This window comes from Equus caballus, unplaced genomic scaffold (assembly GCF_041296265.1).
Source record: "Equus caballus isolate H_3958 breed thoroughbred unplaced genomic scaffold, TB-T2T haplotype1-0000035, whole genome shotgun sequence".
NCBI classification, from domain to species: Eukaryota; Metazoa; Chordata; class Mammalia; order Perissodactyla; family Equidae; genus Equus; species Equus caballus.
Genome location: NW_027221806.1, coordinates 966132 through 984323, shown reverse-complemented (window position 1 = coordinate 984323; position 18192 = coordinate 966132). Strand labels below are relative to the sequence as shown.

The 18192-nt window shown below is 35.9% G+C and overlaps 1 pseudogene; it reads left to right on the top strand.

Annotated features, from left to right (window-relative positions):
• LOC138922036 (regulator of DNA class I crossover intermediates 1-like) overlaps positions 1–17305 on the top strand; it is a 74528-nt pseudogene extending 57223 nt beyond the window's left edge.
• The last annotated feature ends 887 nt before the right edge of the window (positions 17306–18192 follow it).

Genomic DNA, 18192 nt, shown 5'->3' with positions numbered 1-18192 from the left:
CTGGATTTATTATTTGGGTAAATGGGTAGTTGATGCGATAGTGCCATTCACCTAGATTGAAGTGTTAATGTTTTATTGAGGATTTTTGTATGTATGTTCATCAGGGATATTGTCCTGTGATTTTCTTTTCTTGTGGTGTCCTTGACTAGTTTGGATATCGGGGTAATGCTGGCCTCATAAAAGCAGTTTGGAAGACTTGTCTCCTCTTCTCTTTTTTGAAATAGTTTGAGAAGGATAGGTATTAATTCTTCTTTGAATGTTTGGCAGCATTCACCAGTGGAAGCCATTGGTCCTGGACTTTTGACATTGGGAAGTTTTGGATTACTGGTTTGATGTCTTTACTAGTAATAAGTCTATTCATATTTTCTATTGCTTCATGAATTAGTCTTGGTAGGTCGTATGTTTCTAGAAATTTATCTTTTTCTTCTAGATTGTCCAGTTTGTTGTTGTATAATTAATCATAATGGTGTCTTATGATGCATTTTATTTCTGTGATATCAGTTGTAACGGCTTTTCTTTCATTTCTGATTTTATTTATTTGAGTCCTCTCTCTTTTTTCTTGTTAAGTCTAGCTAATGGTTTGTCAATTTTGTTTATCTTTTCAAAAAACCAGCTCTTAGTTTCATTGATCTTTTCTAGTGTCTTTTAGTGTCTGTTTCATTTATTTTCACTCTGATCTTTGTTATTTCCGTCTTTTACTAACTAGGTTCAGTTTGTTCATTTTCTTGTTCCTTGAGGTGTAAAGCTGTGTTGTTTATTTGAGATCTTTCTTGTTTCTTAATGTGGGCATTTATCACCAGGAACTTCCATCTTAGAACTGCTCTTGTTGCATCCCATAAGTTTTGGTATGTTGTATTTCCATTTTCATTTGTCTCAAGATATTTTTTAAATTTCTTTTTTGATTCTTCTTTGACCCATTAGTTGTTCAGGAGCATGTTATTTAATATCCACATATTTGTGAATTTTCCAGTTTTCTTCTTGTAATTGATTTTGAGTTTCACGTCATTGCAGTTAGAAAACGTGTTTAATGTGATTTCAGTCTTCTTAAATTTATTAAGATTTGTTTTGTGGCCTAACATATGGTCTATCCTGGAGAATGTTCCTTGTGTGCTTGAGAAGAATGTGTATTCCGTTGCTTGTGGATGGAATGTTCTGTGTATGTATGTTTGGTCTATCTGGTCTAAAGTGCCATGTAAGGCCAATATGTTTTTATTGATTTTCTGACTGGATGATGTATCCTTTGATGAAAGTGGGGTATTAAAGTCCCCTACTGTTGTATTGTTGTATATTTTCTCTCTTTAGGTCTGTTAATATTTGTTTTATTTATTTTGGTGTTCCTGTGTTGAGTGCATAAATATTTACAAATGTCATATCCATTTGTTGGATTCACCCCTTTATTATTATGCAGTCATGCATTGCTTACTGACGGGATACATTCTGAGAAATATGTCAGTAGGCAATTTCATCATTGTGAGAACCTCATAGAGCATACTAAAGGGGAACAAAATTTGCCATCCCAAAATATGTCTCTTTAACGTGAGGATTGTTTTATTTTTATTTATTTATTTATTTATTTTTTTTAAAGATTTTATTTTTTCCTTTTTCTCCCCAAAGCCCCCTGGTACATAGTTGTGTATTAATTCGTTGTGGGTTCTTCTAGTTGTGGCATGTGGGACGCTGCCTCAGCGTGGTCTGATGAGCAGTGCCATGTCCGCGCCCAGGATCCGAACTAATGAAACACTGAGCCGCCTGCAGCGGAGCGCGCGAACTTAACCACTCGGCCACGGGGCCAGCCCCACGTGAGGATTGTTTTAGGCTGACTATTTCTGAGAAAAAAAGACTTAGAAAGTTTGTCTTGTAACCTACCCCTTAACTTCCTAAAAGAATTCAGATTAAAAAAAGCTGTCTCAGGAAGCAAGCCATCACCTTAGCATAACATGAACTAGGTGATAGACAGGAAGGCACCTAGAAAAGCCTGATTTTTGGACTCCCTTCTGTGTTCTTCTGTTTCTGTGGCCAAACACTTGTTTTCTAAGCATTTGCTCCTTTTCACTTACCTGTGAATTGCCTTCTTTCCCTTTCAAGTCCCTGACTCTCTTCATCTCCAACATCTTATTTTGTCTTTACCTGAAGATGATATTTAAGTTGAAGGCTTTGGCTAGTTACTTGGTTTTATTGTGTTTCTCACATGTGTACATGTTATTAAACTTTTGTTTTTCTCCTGTTAATTTGTCTCGTGTCAATTTAATTTTTAGATCAGCCAGAAAAACCTAGAAGAGTAGAGGAAAATTTCTTCCTCTCTTACAGTACTTACACAAACCTCAATGGTATAGTGCCGGGGTCCCGCCCCGGTGGAGTCCAGGTTCCTGAGGGATGGATGGTGTCGGCGCGATGAGGGAGGGGGAAAATAAAGGGGACGTGAGACTTGGGTTGGTGTTAGCAAGTCTGACTTTACTGTGCACAAGTGTCGTTTATATATTTTTCAGGATTAGTACAGAAATAGTTTTACAGATATTCTCAGAGAGATAAGGAAGTAAGAAACGAGCACAAGAATATTTATTAGCATTCCATTCTATAGAGTATAAGGTTAATGATCGTCTTCTCTGCAATTAACTAGTGTTTGTTGTCTCTAAGCTAAAGGAGATAGGTACCTAGGCGTCTGTTGTAATTCATGGTAAAGTTAAATCAAAGAGAGAAGGTCCAGGCCTCCAGACAGGACAGCAGCCCCTCTGGTTACATCCTGGTGGAGCCATCCCTGCCTCCCTCAATCATTTACGCCATTAGTGTAGATGGTTAATGGGAACAAAAGGCGACTCCAGGGTGTCTTATCCCCAGGGCTATCTGCATTCTCAGCGGGCAGTTAAACATCTTTACTTTTTCCGCGCCCTTTAGGGGGTGGAAGCATTCCTTTGTCTTTTAGATTGTAGAGCTAACGGTCCCTTAAGTACACTGCCGGAGAAAGTATCATATTGTTAGTAAAGTAAAGGGCTGAAAAGCTAAACTAAACTATATATCTTCAAGAATAAAAAAGAGAAATAAGTATACACATAACCTTGATAGAAAGCATGCATATAATTCAGAAAATATTGGGGGTGTTGGCCGGCCATCCTTCACCGAGGGGCATTCTTGCACCCCTCGGCCCTTCTACTCACCAATTATTTATTATTTATTGCTTTTAGGAGAAAACCTCTATAACATTTTAACAGAAAGCAGAAGGTCAAGAATAATATATAGATACTTCTTGATCAACCAATTAGCCAACAAACTTAGAAGGACGATGCATATGTATATTTAGACAAAGAACTGGAGGGAGAAGGAAACATTAACCAGATGGAGGCCATAAACCTAATTCGACATCTTATCTGGGCAGGATTCCTTTCTGATTGTCTCAAATGGGACTGTGTGCTCCTCCATTAATTAACTGAAAAATATCTTGAAAGTTACCTGCAGGTGGTCACATTCTCTTACTATATCTAATTTTCCCAGGAGGTAGTGCCTCCCAAGCAGCCACCCAAAGGAGTGAAAACTGGAGGTTAAGAAAGGAAAAGGAATGAAGGGCAATTAGAAGCAGCACAGGTTTCAGAACTATGTGAGGGGCTGGCCGGTTATTCTTCACCAAGGGGCGACCCTGCACCCCTCAGCGTTAATCAGCTGGACCCTGTCAAACAGCCGATCAAATGATGTAGCCACGGCTCCCAGCAGTATAGCCTGCTACACACCTAGACTATATGTTACTTTTCTTAAAGGATCACTGTTGTATACACAGTCTGTTGTTGACTGAAACGTTTTTATGTGGTGCATGACTATATAATGACCTTCTTTGTCTCTTATTACTCTCTTTGTCTCCAAGTCTCTTTGTATTAAAGTCTATTTTGTGTGATATACGTATAGCTATGCCAGGTTTTTTTTTGGTTTTCATTTGCATGGAATATCTTTTTCTGTCCCTTTACTTTCAGACTGTGTGTGTCCTTACCTCTGAAGTGAGTTTCTTATAGGCAGCATATAGATGGATCTTGTTTTTTCAGTCTATTTAGCCACTCCATATTTTTTGAGTGGAGAATTTAGTCCATTTACATTTAAAGTAATTATTAATAGGTGTGGACTTATTGCCATTTTGTTCATTTTTTTCTGACTGTTTTGTAATTCCTTTGTTTTTTCTTTTTTTCTTTCTTTGTGATTTGATGATTTTCTGTAATGGTGTGCTTAGGATTCCTTTTTCTTTATCTTTTGTGTATCTACTGTAGGTTTTTGCTTTGTGTTACCATGAGGCTTCTGTAAAACAACTTATAACATTCTAAGTTCTTAAAAACTTAAGTTTGAATGCATTCTAAAGATCTAAATTTTTACTGCCCTCCCAAGTTTTATGTTTTTGATGTCACAACTTATATCTTTTTATCTTGTGTATTTATTAACAAATCATTGTAGTTGTTATTTTTAGTACTTTTGTCTTTTAACCTTCATACTAGCTTTATAAGTGATTAACCCATCACCTACAACATTAGATTATTCTGAATTTTGCTATATAGTTACCTTTACCAGTAAGATTTATAATTTTATATGTTTTCCTGTTACTGATTTAGGGCCCTTCGGTTTAGCTTAAAGTCCCTTTAACATTTCTTGTAAGGCCAGTCTAGTGATGATAAACTCTTTTAGCTTTTGGTTGTCTGGAAAACTTTTTATCTTTCCTTCTATTCTGAAGGACAGCTTTGCTGGATAGGGTATTCTTGACTAGCAGTTTTTTTCTTCCAGCACTTTGAATATGTTGTGCCACTCCCTTCTGGCCTGCAAAGTTTCTGCTTAAGATCTGCTAATAGTCTTATGAGGGTTTCCTTGGATGTAACAAGTTGTTTTTATCTTGCTGTTTTTAAGATTCTTTCCTTGTCTTTAACTTTTGATAACTTAATTATAATGTGTCTTGGTGAGGTCTCTTTGAGTTCATCTCATTTGGAACTCTCTGGGCTTCCTGGATCTGGATGTCTGTTTCTTTCCCCACGTTAGGGAATTTTCAGTCATAATTTCTCTAGATAAATTTTCTGCCCCTTTCTTCTTTTGGGACCCCTATAATACAAATATTAGTCCACTTGATGTTGTCAATAAGTTCCTTGTGCTATCTTCATTCTTTTTCATTCCTTTTTCTTTTTGCTCCTCTGATTGGGTAAATTCCACTGCCCTGTCTTTTTGTTCACTGATCCTTTCTTTGGCTTCATCTAGTCTTCTTTTGTACCTTTCCATTGTATTTTTCAGCTCTGTGATTTATTTTTGGTGTTTTTCTTATACTTTCTACGCTATGTTCTCTTTGTTGAAATTCTCACTTTGTTCGTGTATTTTTCTCCTGACCTTGGTGAGCATCTTTATGATGGCTAATTTGAACTCTTTATCAGGTAAATCACTTATTTCATTAAGGTCTTTTTCTGAGGCTTTATCTTGTTCTTTCATATGGAATGTCATCTTCTGTTTCTTTATTTTCCTTGATTCTCTGTGTTGGTTTCCATGCATTCTGTAAAACAGCCACCTCTCTAGTCTTGAAGAAGTGGCCTCGTGCAGGAGATGAACCTTATGTTTCAACCCTGCTGTAGCTCTTGGTTGTCTCTCAAACCTTTGTGCTTGTTCAAGCAGTCTACTTTATTTTTAGTGGCTCCCAGTATTTGAGGGTGTGCAAAAACCTGCCGCTGTCCCAATAGGGAAGATCTCAGTCAACATCTAGATTCAGTCTAATTGGAAACTGGACCCTGATGCAGCAGCTTTTGAAGTATGTAAATATACCTCATTCATGGGAAGACTTTGACATGAGCATTTCTGTGTGCTCGTCTGCACTGAGCCCTGGTGTGATAGCCATATAAGAACTGTTTGTTTGCTGACATCCTGTTGAATCTATGAACACAAGCCCTGCTGGCCACCAGAGCCAGGCTATCAAGGGATGTGTCTTTTGGGCAGCTGACACAGAAACCCTGGTGCTAGATATGTGCACAATCTCCTTTCTTGGAGACATTAGCAACCTAGGGTGGGACAGATGGAGAGTGTGAAGATGGTAACCACTGGGCTTCCTGGTCTCTGGAGAGGATTGCAATTAGCCCCTAGGTCTGTGCTTAGTTAGAAGCTTGTCCCTCAGGCCACAGGTATGAAGATAAGCTAATAGGCTTCTTTCACAGAAAGACTGGCATTTCAGTCTGCTGCCTCACTGCTGCGCCCTGGACCGGTAGCTGGTTAGGAACTCTTTCTTTGTTCATTATAGTCCTGTGGGACCTGTGAACGTAAACTGTAGGGGAGGAAAACAATTCCTCTACCCTCTGGGTCCTTCTGGCTGGTCTAAGAATTAAATTGACATGAGACAGAATAAGAGGAGAAAATCAAAGTTTGATAACATATGTACATGGGAGAAACCCAGGAAAATCTTGCTGGAGTGGCTGAAATTGCCACCTGAATACCATCTTCAGCTAAAGATAAAGGAGGATATTGGGGGTAGTGGTTTGGGACTTCAAAGGAGAGGAAGGCAATTTACATGACGATGGAAATGGAAATGTTTGATAAACAAGTGTTTGCTGGGCCATCTGTAGACAATGGGAACTGAAAGAGATCTTTTGATAAAATGGCCCTTGCTAGATGTCTTTCTGTCTACCACACCTAGAATTATCTATGGTGATATCTCCTTCCTGGGACAGGCCCTTCTATCTTAAATTCTTTCAGGCAGTTAGGGGGAAGGTCTGAATTTCTTTCAAAGAGTGAAAGACTCTTTTGTCCTTAAAATAATCAAGGCAAAGAGACACATTTTGGGGTGGCAAATTCTTTTTTTTTTTTTTTCTGGGAAAGATTTGCCCTGAGCTAACATCTATTGCCAATCTTCCTCTCTCTTTCATTTTTTTTCCCCTCCCCAAAGCCTCAGTGCATGGTTGTATATTCTAGTTGTAAGTCTTAGTTCTTCTATGTGGTCTGCCACCACAGCATGGCTGCTGACAGACGAGTCATGTGGTTCCATGCCCGGGAACCAAACCCAGGCCACCAAAGTGGAACACACCGAACTTCAACCACTAGGCCATCAGGGCTGGCTCAGATGGCCAATTCTGATCCCCTTCAAAGCCTTGCTGGCTACCAGAGCCAGCTGATCAAGGGGCATCCCATGGGTGGCAGCTGCGAAAACTGGGCCTCCAGACAATGTGCACAAGCTCTTTTCTGGGAGATACTGGTGACTTGGAGCAAGGCAGAGTTGGACTGTGAAGATGGTGCCCGCTGGGCTCTATGGTCTTTGGAGAATATTTCAGTAGGCCTGTAGATGTGTGTTAAATTAGAAGCCTGCTCCTTAGGCCAAAGATTTAAGATAAGCAAATAGGCTTCTCTCACAGAAGGATTGGGGTGCGATTCAATCTACTGTCTCTTTGCTTTGCCCTGGAGGGTAGCCAGTTAGGAACTCTTTCTCCATTTGTTACAGTCCTGTGGGACCCTCCAATGTAAGCTCCATTCTGCAAGGTACTGGTGACCATGAGCGAGGCAGCGGGAGAGTGGAAAGATGGTACCCAGCCTCCGAGTTCACTGGAGAGGATTACAGTCAGCCCTTAGATGTGAATTTAATTAGAAGCCTGACTCTTAGTTTGCAGCTATGAGGATAAGCTAATAGGCTTGTTTCACAGAAAGACTGGATAGTCAGTGAGCTGCCTCTGCTCTAGGCCCTGGGGTGCAGCATGGTGAGCCTGTGCGAGCCCTTTAGGAACTGTTTTTCAGTTCCGTGTAGCCTTGTGGGTCTCATGGACACAAGCCCTGTTGGCTTTCACAACTTGACGTTTTGGGGGCTTATCTCTTTGGTGAAGGTCTTAAAAGTTCAAGTACCAGATATGAGGGTCAAGCCATTCACTCCTTGGGGAGAAGCTCAGAGTTGTGGGTTCCCTCCTGGTTGTGGATCACCATGCCCAGGGTGGGGTTATGGTAAGATTGTGTCTCGGCCTCTCCTACCCATTTGACTGTGGGTTTTTTCTCATTCCCCTGATGTATAGGAGTCTCTGAGCTTGTTTTGGGGTTTCTTTCAGAGGAAATTGTTCTGTATGTAGCTGTAGATTTGGTGTGTCTGTGGGAGGAGGTGAGTTCAGGATCCTCCTACATTGCCATCTTGAACTGGAACTTATTTAATTTTAAAGTAGTAGAGGAATAAGATTTAAATTATGGTTGTTACCAATGGGAAGGTAATCACTAGAGAAATAAAGACACGTAGAAGATATTCAGAATTCAAGGGAGTGGGGATGTCACACTAGGAAACCTGATCAAGATGGGAAAGAATGAAATAACGTTTAGATAAATGGGAAAGGTAAAATGTAAGGAATGAAACCTGCTTAGCAATTAATATGTGAAATATAAAGAGGTTGATTTTTCTTAACAAGATTCAAAGAATATCAAATTGAGAAGAAAAAATAATCTTTATAGTTTTTCAAGAAACATGTAGAACATAATAATAGAGGTTAAAAATAAAAAGATGGCAAGATATATATAAATAAAATATATATTATTGAAACAAGGAGAGTAAAAATTCAATGAAAAGCCCATTCAGAAAGGAGAAGAAGAGGTGATACAGAGTTACTGATCCATACCGATCATGAAATCCTGCTGGGCAGACATTGTGTGAAAATCTTGCTATCCTAGAGGATGGGGAAATTCCTTAAATAATTTAGTTTCTTCTCTTTGGGACCATTTTATTTGTCTGTTATCCTCTATCAACAGATCTGAAGTGGATATTGGAGTGTTTGCCTGTCTTGGGGGTCTATATAGCTTTCTCAGCTTGTGTCTTACTGGTGCAGGTTTGGGGCTTGAATATTCTAAGAGTTGAATGTACAAGGCTTTTTAAATGATTAAATAGTGAGGTTAGAAAAGAGGCTTTGCTCGACAAAGTTATTCAGGGCTCCAAGCTGGTAGGGACTCTGGTATCTTCAACTGGTAGGTTTCCAACTTGTTGATACTGGATATAGCGGAAGGGAAAAGGAAGTGGAGGATTGTGGAGAAAATTTTTATGGGCCAGCACTGGCAGTGGTGTACACCACTTTGCCCATGACCAGGACTTAAATCACGTGTCCAAACCAACTCCAAGGGAGGGTAGGAAATGTGTTTTAGCTGTATGCTTAAAAGGAAAGGGAAACATGTTTGGTGAACAACTAGATGGTTTCTCCTTTATGCTACCTATCTGTCTATCAAAAACTGTATATCCCACCAACAGAGAATATATGTGTTCTATAAGTCCCTACTATATTTGCAAACCTAATTCATGTAGTAAGCCACAAAGAAAGTCTAAGAGATTTATCTAAGGAGAGATTCATAGCCATATTCTCTAATAAAAAATTCATTAAATTAGAACTAAAGAAGAGGAAAAGAAGTTGCTTAACCTCCCTTATCTTCTTGAAAATTAAGAAACACTCTGGTTTTGAAAAAGAAAAAAAGAAAAGGAAATGAAAATAAATCACAAATTACATAGAAATTGATGAAAACCAAAACCAATGGTGTGTTCTGTAGAAAATTGATACCTCTAAGAGCTTTTACTATTTAAAAAACCTGAAAATAAATGAACTGATATCCAACTTAACAAATTAGAAAAAGAAAAACAGAATAAATCTCCAAATTGCTTTAGTATCTTTTCCTTTTTTCAGCTGCATTTGTTATGATTACCTGAATCCTTTCTTTTTTGTCAATTCATTTATTATCAAGTGTCTCTTCTGTTGCTTGCTGTTTCTAAATGAATTTCAATTTTGTTTTGTTTTATTGTTTGTCATAGGCAAATTTTTCTTTGGGAGTTTAAAATTATCTTTGTGGAATTAAAGTAATATGAAGGAAGAGTACTGTAAAATGATTTGTTGGGGTGAAAAGGGAGCTATAAGTGGATATTATTGTGTATACTTAGGAGTTCTTAAATTTTATTTTTCTTTTAGATTCTGATGGAAAAAGGAGGAATGTGTTCTTTAAAAGGCAGGCCAACCTCTACTATGAAAGTCTGTCAGTATAAGTGAATTTTTTTCTTTAAAAAAAACTAACATTTAAGTGGAAATTGTTTTAAGTGCTTTTTTTTTAGGTTTTTGCCGGCAAATATGTTTCCTAGATATCTTAGAATGTACTAGTAATGCAATTGTCTTCAAAACTACTTTTATCTTTTATAAAATGTGTTATACATGATGAATATATGTAACATATATGTACATTTTAGCGAATAGTAGTAAAATAGATACCCTTGTACTCACTTTGTAGCTTAAGAAATAATACGTAATCAGTACATTTGAAGATCTTCTCAATTGCATTTCCTATCCTGCCCCCTAGAGGTAACTATTATCCTGAATTTGTTTTTATGGTATCACACATAGACTTTTACATTGCTTGGTTTTGAACTGTTCACAGATTGAGGCAAATGCTATATATTTTGCTTCAACTTGCTTTTCTTTGTTCACCCACTCTGATATTTGTGACTCTAATATACTTGATTATTTATTTACTGCTATGCAACCTTCTGTTGTGTGAATGTACCTCAATTTATACATTTTCTGGCATTGGTTATTTAGATTGTTTTGAATATTTTGCTATAATAAACAATGCTACTTGGACAATTCTTGACATTTCTCCTGGCACACATGTATAAAAAATTTCTCTTGAATATGAGTCAAGGAGTAGAATTGGCTAGTTCAAATGTTATGCGCATCTTCATCTATTCTAGGTAATACAAAATTGTTTTATAAAGTAGTTGTGCCAGGTTAAACTCCCACTTGCAGGAGCTAAGACTCTTAGTTGTTCCATATTCTCACTAACACTGGATCAGCTTTTTATCATTGTTGGAATCTGGTATTTCATTGTAATTTTAATTTATATTTCCCATTATTAATTAGGTTGATTTGCCACCCCTGTTTATCTGTGAAATACCTTTCATGTCTATTGGTCATATTTCTTTTAGAAAGTTTGGCTTTCCTTATAGGATATATCTTTTCTATATGTAGATATATATGTATATATCCTATATATCTTTCATATATATATACTAGATTCTAATTGCTTGTAGGCTGTGTGTAGCAAATACTTCATATTTGAGTGGTCATTTTAGTCTATACTGTCTTTTTATGAAAAATAGTTTGTGGTACTTTTTAGATATTCTGTGATGGAATGATTCTTTCGGATATCTACTTTGCTAGGATACCTAGAAATCTTTATCAACTTTTTTCTTTTGGATTTAATTTAAATTTTTGAAGTGTAAACCAGTAGTCTGGTTTCTATCCTATCTTGTCTGCCCTGTTTCCTTTTGCCTCATATGAGTAACTTTTTTATTGGTTTATGGTTTATCGTTTTACTATGTTTTGTTGTGTTCTGTTTTTCTTCAAAATAAAGCCTAAGAATATATAAACACACATATTCACATGGGTCTTAGTTCTCCACTTTTCTCACTTAAATGTAGTATAGGATATTTTGTATAATATAGGATATTTTATAGATGAATTAAATGGATTCATTTATTAGTAAGTTTCTTATAGATTTCTCCATCTTAGTACTAGACATTTCTTCATCCCTTATTTATGACAATTTTGGTAATCTATTATGTGGATGGGCTATAGTTTATTCAGTCATGCCCTGTTGGTGGACATTTGGCTTGTTTCCAGTATTGCGTTCTTATAAACAATGCTTGGTGAACAACTTTGTGTATATGTTTCTTAATTGTGGAGGTACATTTTCAGGATAATTTCTAGGAGTAGGATTGCTGTGTCAAAGGGGGGATACATTGTTTTTTTGTGTAGTTATTATTGCCAAAATTCAATTTTGATAGATATTACCAAATTCCCTGTTGCATCATTTGGCAATCTCACCAGAAATGTGCCTTTTTATTCCACAGCCTCACCAATAGGGATTGTGTTCAAACTTGGGAATTTTTGTGAGTTTTATAAAAATAGATAGGTAGACAGACGGATAGATGGCAGTTTAAGTTTGCTTTTCTTTTTCTATAAGTGAAGTTGAGCGTCTTTTAAAAATATTTAATGTCTGTTTTCATTTCTTTTTCTTTAAAGTCTCCATTCATGTCTTTTGACCAATTGAATTTTTGGTATTTTTTTTCTTGATATTTAAGAACTCTTTATATATTAAAGAGATTTAGGTCTTTGTGATATGTCACAAATATTTCCTCCTAGTTTATTATTGGTTTTTGATTTGTTTTGACTTTGCTTATGATATCTCCTGCTTTGCCAAAGGATTAATGTATTTTTTTATGTGGTTGATTTTATTCATCTTTTCTTTTATACTTCTGGATTTGATTAGAAAGACTCTACACTCCCAGGTTAAATGAATTCACTTAATGTTTTCTTCTAGTGTTAGTATGATTTTATATTTTTACGCTTAAATCTTTAATCCGTTTAGAGTTTATTGTGATTAAAGGTGTGAGATGTGCATTGATTCAGGTTTTTAAAATGCGTCTTTTCCCTAGGCATTTGTGATACCACCTTTTTTATGTACTAACTTTTCATATGTGCTGGGCTTTCTTTACTGTTCTACTGGTCTTTCCTAATCTTTGTGTGCTAATACTGTACTATTTTTATGGTAAGTGCTTTATAGTATGCTTAATTTCTAAAACAGTTACACCTCCCTTTGTACTTTTTAAAGAATTTTTCTGGCTAATTTTGATTATTTTTTATATAAACTTTAAAATCAACTTGTGTAGCTCCAAAGAAATATTTTAGTTTTATCAGGAAAATGCTAAGTGTATATATTGATTTAGTGTGGATTATCATACTAATGATGTTGAGTAGACCTATCTAAGAACAAGGGATGTCTTTTTGTTAATTCAGCCTAATTTTGTATCTTTAATAGTTGTTTAGAACACCTTTAAGCACTTTAAGGTTTTCCTCAAGTAGATTCTGCATGTCTCTTGTTAGATTTGGTGGTAGGTACTTTTTGTTGTTTTTGTTGCTACTTTCGTGTGAATGTACGTCCCTCTTGGTCTACAGTATTTATGCATTGTGAGGAGTCATGACCTACTTCTCAGGCCTATTTTTAAACTTTACTTGCTATCATAAGAGAACACATTAAGCACATAATGAAAGAATATCGGACTGGATGCTTTGAGTTGATTTTTTAAATACAGCTTTTATTGTACAAGGAAGCTTCGTTTATTAGATTAGCAAATATCTGGTGCTTTTGGACTTAATAAATTGCCTTATTCCTCCTTCCTGTAGGTTGACACTTTAAATTATTATTTAAATTATTTGTTCATAAAACATTGTTCGTATATTAGAAAAAATCAATTGAATTTTCTCTGTTCTCCTTTCTTGCCTTATGTACCCTTATTTTACTTGTAGATGAAAAACTTTTAAGTGTAGAATAAACCCGTAATACTCTGTCAGAAATCCAAGATGCGGAGTTTCTCAAGTTTTAACTAGTTTTGGCACACTTTTAAAATGCTCTGCAGTATGTTAGCTAAACTTATTTTACCAGCTGATATCTGCTGCCTGTGTATATAATTAGTAGAGTATTAATAAATACCATTCTTCATGAGTTAAATGTTCGTTTTCAGATCTTGAGTCTTCACAGAGTAGTTGGTCTACCAGTTACTCTCCAAGGCCCACAGATAGTTGTTTCAGTTCTAGTTCAGAGATGGTAAGGTATGCTTTTCGTTTTTTTGCTTATTAATATATGCTATACTAGTTTAGAATTCTTTGTATATCTCATAGTGTACCTTTACATTCTGAAACAAATAGTTGAGACAATAACTAGTGGAAATATAAATGTAAACGAAAAATGAAAAATATTAAAAATGTAAGAACGTAAACAGAAATATAAAATTAAAGTATAAATGAATGTGTTCATTATTATTGACAAAAGCCAATCTTATCAGGATATGTGTGTGTGTATATGATAAAGTTGTGTTTCTTTTAAAAGAGTTTTTAAAAGAACCCACTCATAAGAATTGAAACCCTAAAACAACCAAAAATACATAGAAAAAAGAAAACCTTAAGGCTTATATGAAGAAAACACTAAAGTGTTACTGAAGACTGTCGTCTGAATAATTGGAATGACATGCTATGTTCTGAGTGGGAATGCTGCATTTCTCATAAATCACATTTAATGGAATTCTCCTCCATCAATTCTTCCGTATTCATTTCGTCCACCTTTTGTCTCTCACTTTCCATCTGAACTGCTCTTGCTAAGGAAGGACCCCAGTGATTTCTATTTTGTCAAATTCGTTGGACACTAAAGTTTTTATTTTACAAGAACTTTTAGTAATATTAATAGAAATTATGTTCTTTTTTTTGAAACATTTTCTTCTCTTTGCTTTTATGATAACACACTCTTTTGGTTTTTTCATACCTCTTTGAGTGCTACTTTATGCCTTTGTCTACTTCTTTTCCACCCTTCCTCCTATATAAATGTCATAGTGTTTATGGTTTGCTGCAGGATCCTTTTCTTCTCTTAACCTACATTCCAAACTCTAGATGATGTTATGTGCTCCAATGACTTATATACTGTCTAGTTGATGACAGTTCTCAGCTTTATGACTTTAGCCCAGATCCTTATTTAGATGTCCAGTTTCCTAGCGGATACCTCTTCTTGGATGTTTCACAAAAATCTCCTTATTTTTATTCCTCAAACTGAATTCCCCTGTTCTTCTCCCCAAGTCAGTTTTATTGATATTTCCTATATTAGTGATACCTTTTTGTCCACTCAATTGCTCACTCTAGAAACTTAGTAATTAACTGTCATTTCTTTCTGCCTCATCTGCCTTCCTTAACCCCATTCATTCCATCACTTCATTCAGTCAATTGTACTTCCGAAATACTTGGCATATTTATCTACTTCCTCAACTTCTGGTGTCAATACCCTAGTTAAGGTACCATCATCTTGTTCTTGAACTATTGTGGTTGTTTCCTAAGAGATCTATTTTCCACTCTTGTTCCACTTTTTCTCCAGTTAGCAGTCATCGTGATCTTTTGAAAACTTAAATTGAATCATGTTATTCCTATGAGTGGATTTCTATTTTACTTTAGAGTCTGGCTACATCTTCAACTTCTGGTGTTCTCCCTCTCTCACCACACTCCACACGTACGACATTTCACTTTCCTTAGTTTATCAGTCTCTTTTCTGCTTCAGGGCATTTATTTATATATCCTGTTTCCTCTGCCTTGCTGTTACTCATCCTTTAGGTCTTAGCGTAAATATGTCGCTGCTTCTGAAAGCCCCTCTTTGGTTCCTCAATCTAAATTAGGCCCCTCAATTATCCTCTCAAGGTCCTTCATGCTTGTTTTTCATAGTGCTTTTCTCATTCTGTCATTACATATGCACGCGTGTGATTATTTGGTTAATGCCACTTCCACCAATGAGAACGTGTGCTTTAAGAGGGCAGCAACTGTGTCTGCTTCACTTGCATTGCAGATGCTAAAAAATACTTGTTTCTTGAATAAACAAATGTATTGAGCTTGTTTTCTCTAATTTGTGTGCAGCCAGTCTTAATGCTGTTTCTTGGGCTTACTTTTCCTATTTCAGTGCCAAACAACTGAGACGTATACCTCATTTTGGTTTTTAATGTTAACTCTGCCTCTTTTTTTTTTTTTTTTTTAGCTTGGCTAATCAGTACTTTTATATAAGATTTTCACTAAAAGAATATTTTGGTTAGTGCAGTAATTAAGAGATAAATTTTTTGTGAAGTTGAAAAATTCAAGCTAGTAAATTGAAATATAAACCTATTAAAAGTACTTAAAATTTGACTTTTTATGTAGCAGTTGTGATATTTATTGCTGTTTAATTTTCCTTTTGTCTATTTGATTTTCTCTTAGCCGATACTCTCCTTAAGTTGTTTCTTTTATGAGACTGGGCCCATAAAAGATACAATATAGATATTTTTTGACTAAAGTCAATGAGTGAATAGTTGAACAAGTTATATGTGTCAACTGTTTCTTTCGAAGTTATTACTTCTACTCCATTCTTTTTAAGTGGTTGAAGAGTGTGGTGTATATCGTTTCCTCTGTGTGAAAGGGTAGGGGGATGATGTAGCCTGTGATTATAGAGACTGATAAGAGACAAAATTCCCCTTCTCTTTTTTAGCTCTTTTGCTTTCTTTCCTTTTTTTTTTTTGGTGAGGAAGATTCTCTCTGAGCTAACATCGGTTGTTAATCTTCCTCTTTGGTTTTTTTTTTTTTTTTTGCTGAGGAAGATTAGCCCTGAGCTAACATCTGTGCCGATCTTCCTCTATTTTGTATATGGGTTGCCAAGACAGTATGGCTTGGCAGTAGTGTAGGTCCATGGGATCTGAACCCATGAACCTGGGCTGCTGAAGTGGAGCCCGCCTGACTTAACCACTACACTACAGGGCCGACCCTTTCTTTTGAATTTGTAATACAAGGATTGTCATTATCATTATTGTTCTTGTTATTTAAAAAATCCATAACCTCCATGATTTTTAAAAATCAAAAGTCCAGGTTGACTTGCCACCTGCCAAAGTCTCTTCTGTATTTTGAAATTTTCCATGATGTGAATTTAAGAATGTCTGCTTTGAAGTCATTGAATGATTTTTTAAAATTAAAGCATCATTTACAGCAAAATTACTAAATTTCTTTTAGCTGTCTGAAGATGAAGATCAAATATTGCAGCAAATTGAAGATTCAAATAGGAGATCCATCAAAACCAAAGAAACAACTAACAGTTTTTATTTAGAAAGGATGGCAAAACTTCCACATGATAGGATTGCTAAAAACAATGCCAAAATTCATAAACAAAATGAGAATTTTCACCAGTTCTCACTTAAAGATAAGACAGATCAGTTTCCACAGTCTCAGTGTGATTCAGCACACATTGTGCAAAACAAAAGCAGTAATTGCACTGTACAAGTTGCAAGATGTGATGCATGGGTACAAACTGAGAGTGAACCTGTAATGAAAGAAAAGTTAGATGCTGCCATACAGTGTGATATAATTTCAAAATGTAAATGTATAAGTGATGTGTCTTCTCTTTGTAATGTTGAAAGGTGCAGTGAAAATATTAAGGCAGATACCACTGGAGGGCAGGAAATCCTTAAGAACAACTAATATGCTAAGATCTCAGCCTGAGATTTAGCATTTCACTTAATGTTCAGAATTTCATTAACATAATAAGGAATGAGAAAATGCAGCTAAGCACAAGGTGGAAGTAGTCACAAGATATATTTATGGTTTATTTTTAAACATTTTAATATTATTAATTTATCCATTTGCTTTGCATAGATATTTCTTTAGTATCTTCAAGTTTTTAGAAAATAATATATATGTAAATTTACTATCATTCTTATGGTGATTATTCATTATACTATGATATGCTGCTGTTTGTGGATTAAAAATATGTTTACTTGCTTTCTTGTCACATTTATTGTTAGATTTGGTGCATTTGCATGTTTTAGTCAAAATGTTCTCTTCCAAGATTTTAAGACACAAAATAATACTAAATATCAAATATGTTTTCTAACCTCATTATAAGATTTTCTTAGCTACTTACATGTAAATGAGTAAGGCACAGTGTAGTAGAGAATTTAAACTTGCCCAAAAAGAAATCTGGCCTGAACTCTTGGCTTTTGGGAGGTAATTGCTAAGCCCTGGGATATCATGCCTGACAGAAATGTTTTTGTTTGCGGGGGGACCTTGGGCCAAGCCAGATAGTAACAGTGTGATTTAGGATGGTACTTAGAGTCAAGCGGTATCAGCTTGACTTCTTAAGGAGCTAGAAAATGAGATCAGCCATGTGGGCAATCAGCCATGGGACTGTTACGGAGCCTCAATAAACGCTTTGGACACCAAGGCTCAGATGAGCTTCCTTGTTTGGCAGTACTCTGTGGGTGTTGTCACACATTGATACCATGAAAATAACACTGTCCATAGAAGAGGCCAACTGGAAGCTCCACACTTATTCCTTTCCTAGGCTCTGTCCTATGTGTTTCTAACCTAGGCTGATTTTAATCTATATCCGTTCCCCGTCATAAACTGTAACTGTGAGTACAACAGCTTTCAGTGAGTGCTTCCAGCAAATTATCAAATCTGAGTGTGCGCTTGAAACCACTGAAGTAAGGATAGTTTTGTGGACTGTTCCCTAACTTTGCAGTTGCTAACTCTTTAGATGCTTTAAGGAGATAAATATATTTAGGAAGGAAAGTGAGTATAGATTTACAAAATAAAAAAGACATAGAATAAGTTATAACATACTTCTCAAAATACAATACTGGTTTAGGTTTTCTCTTGGTGAAAC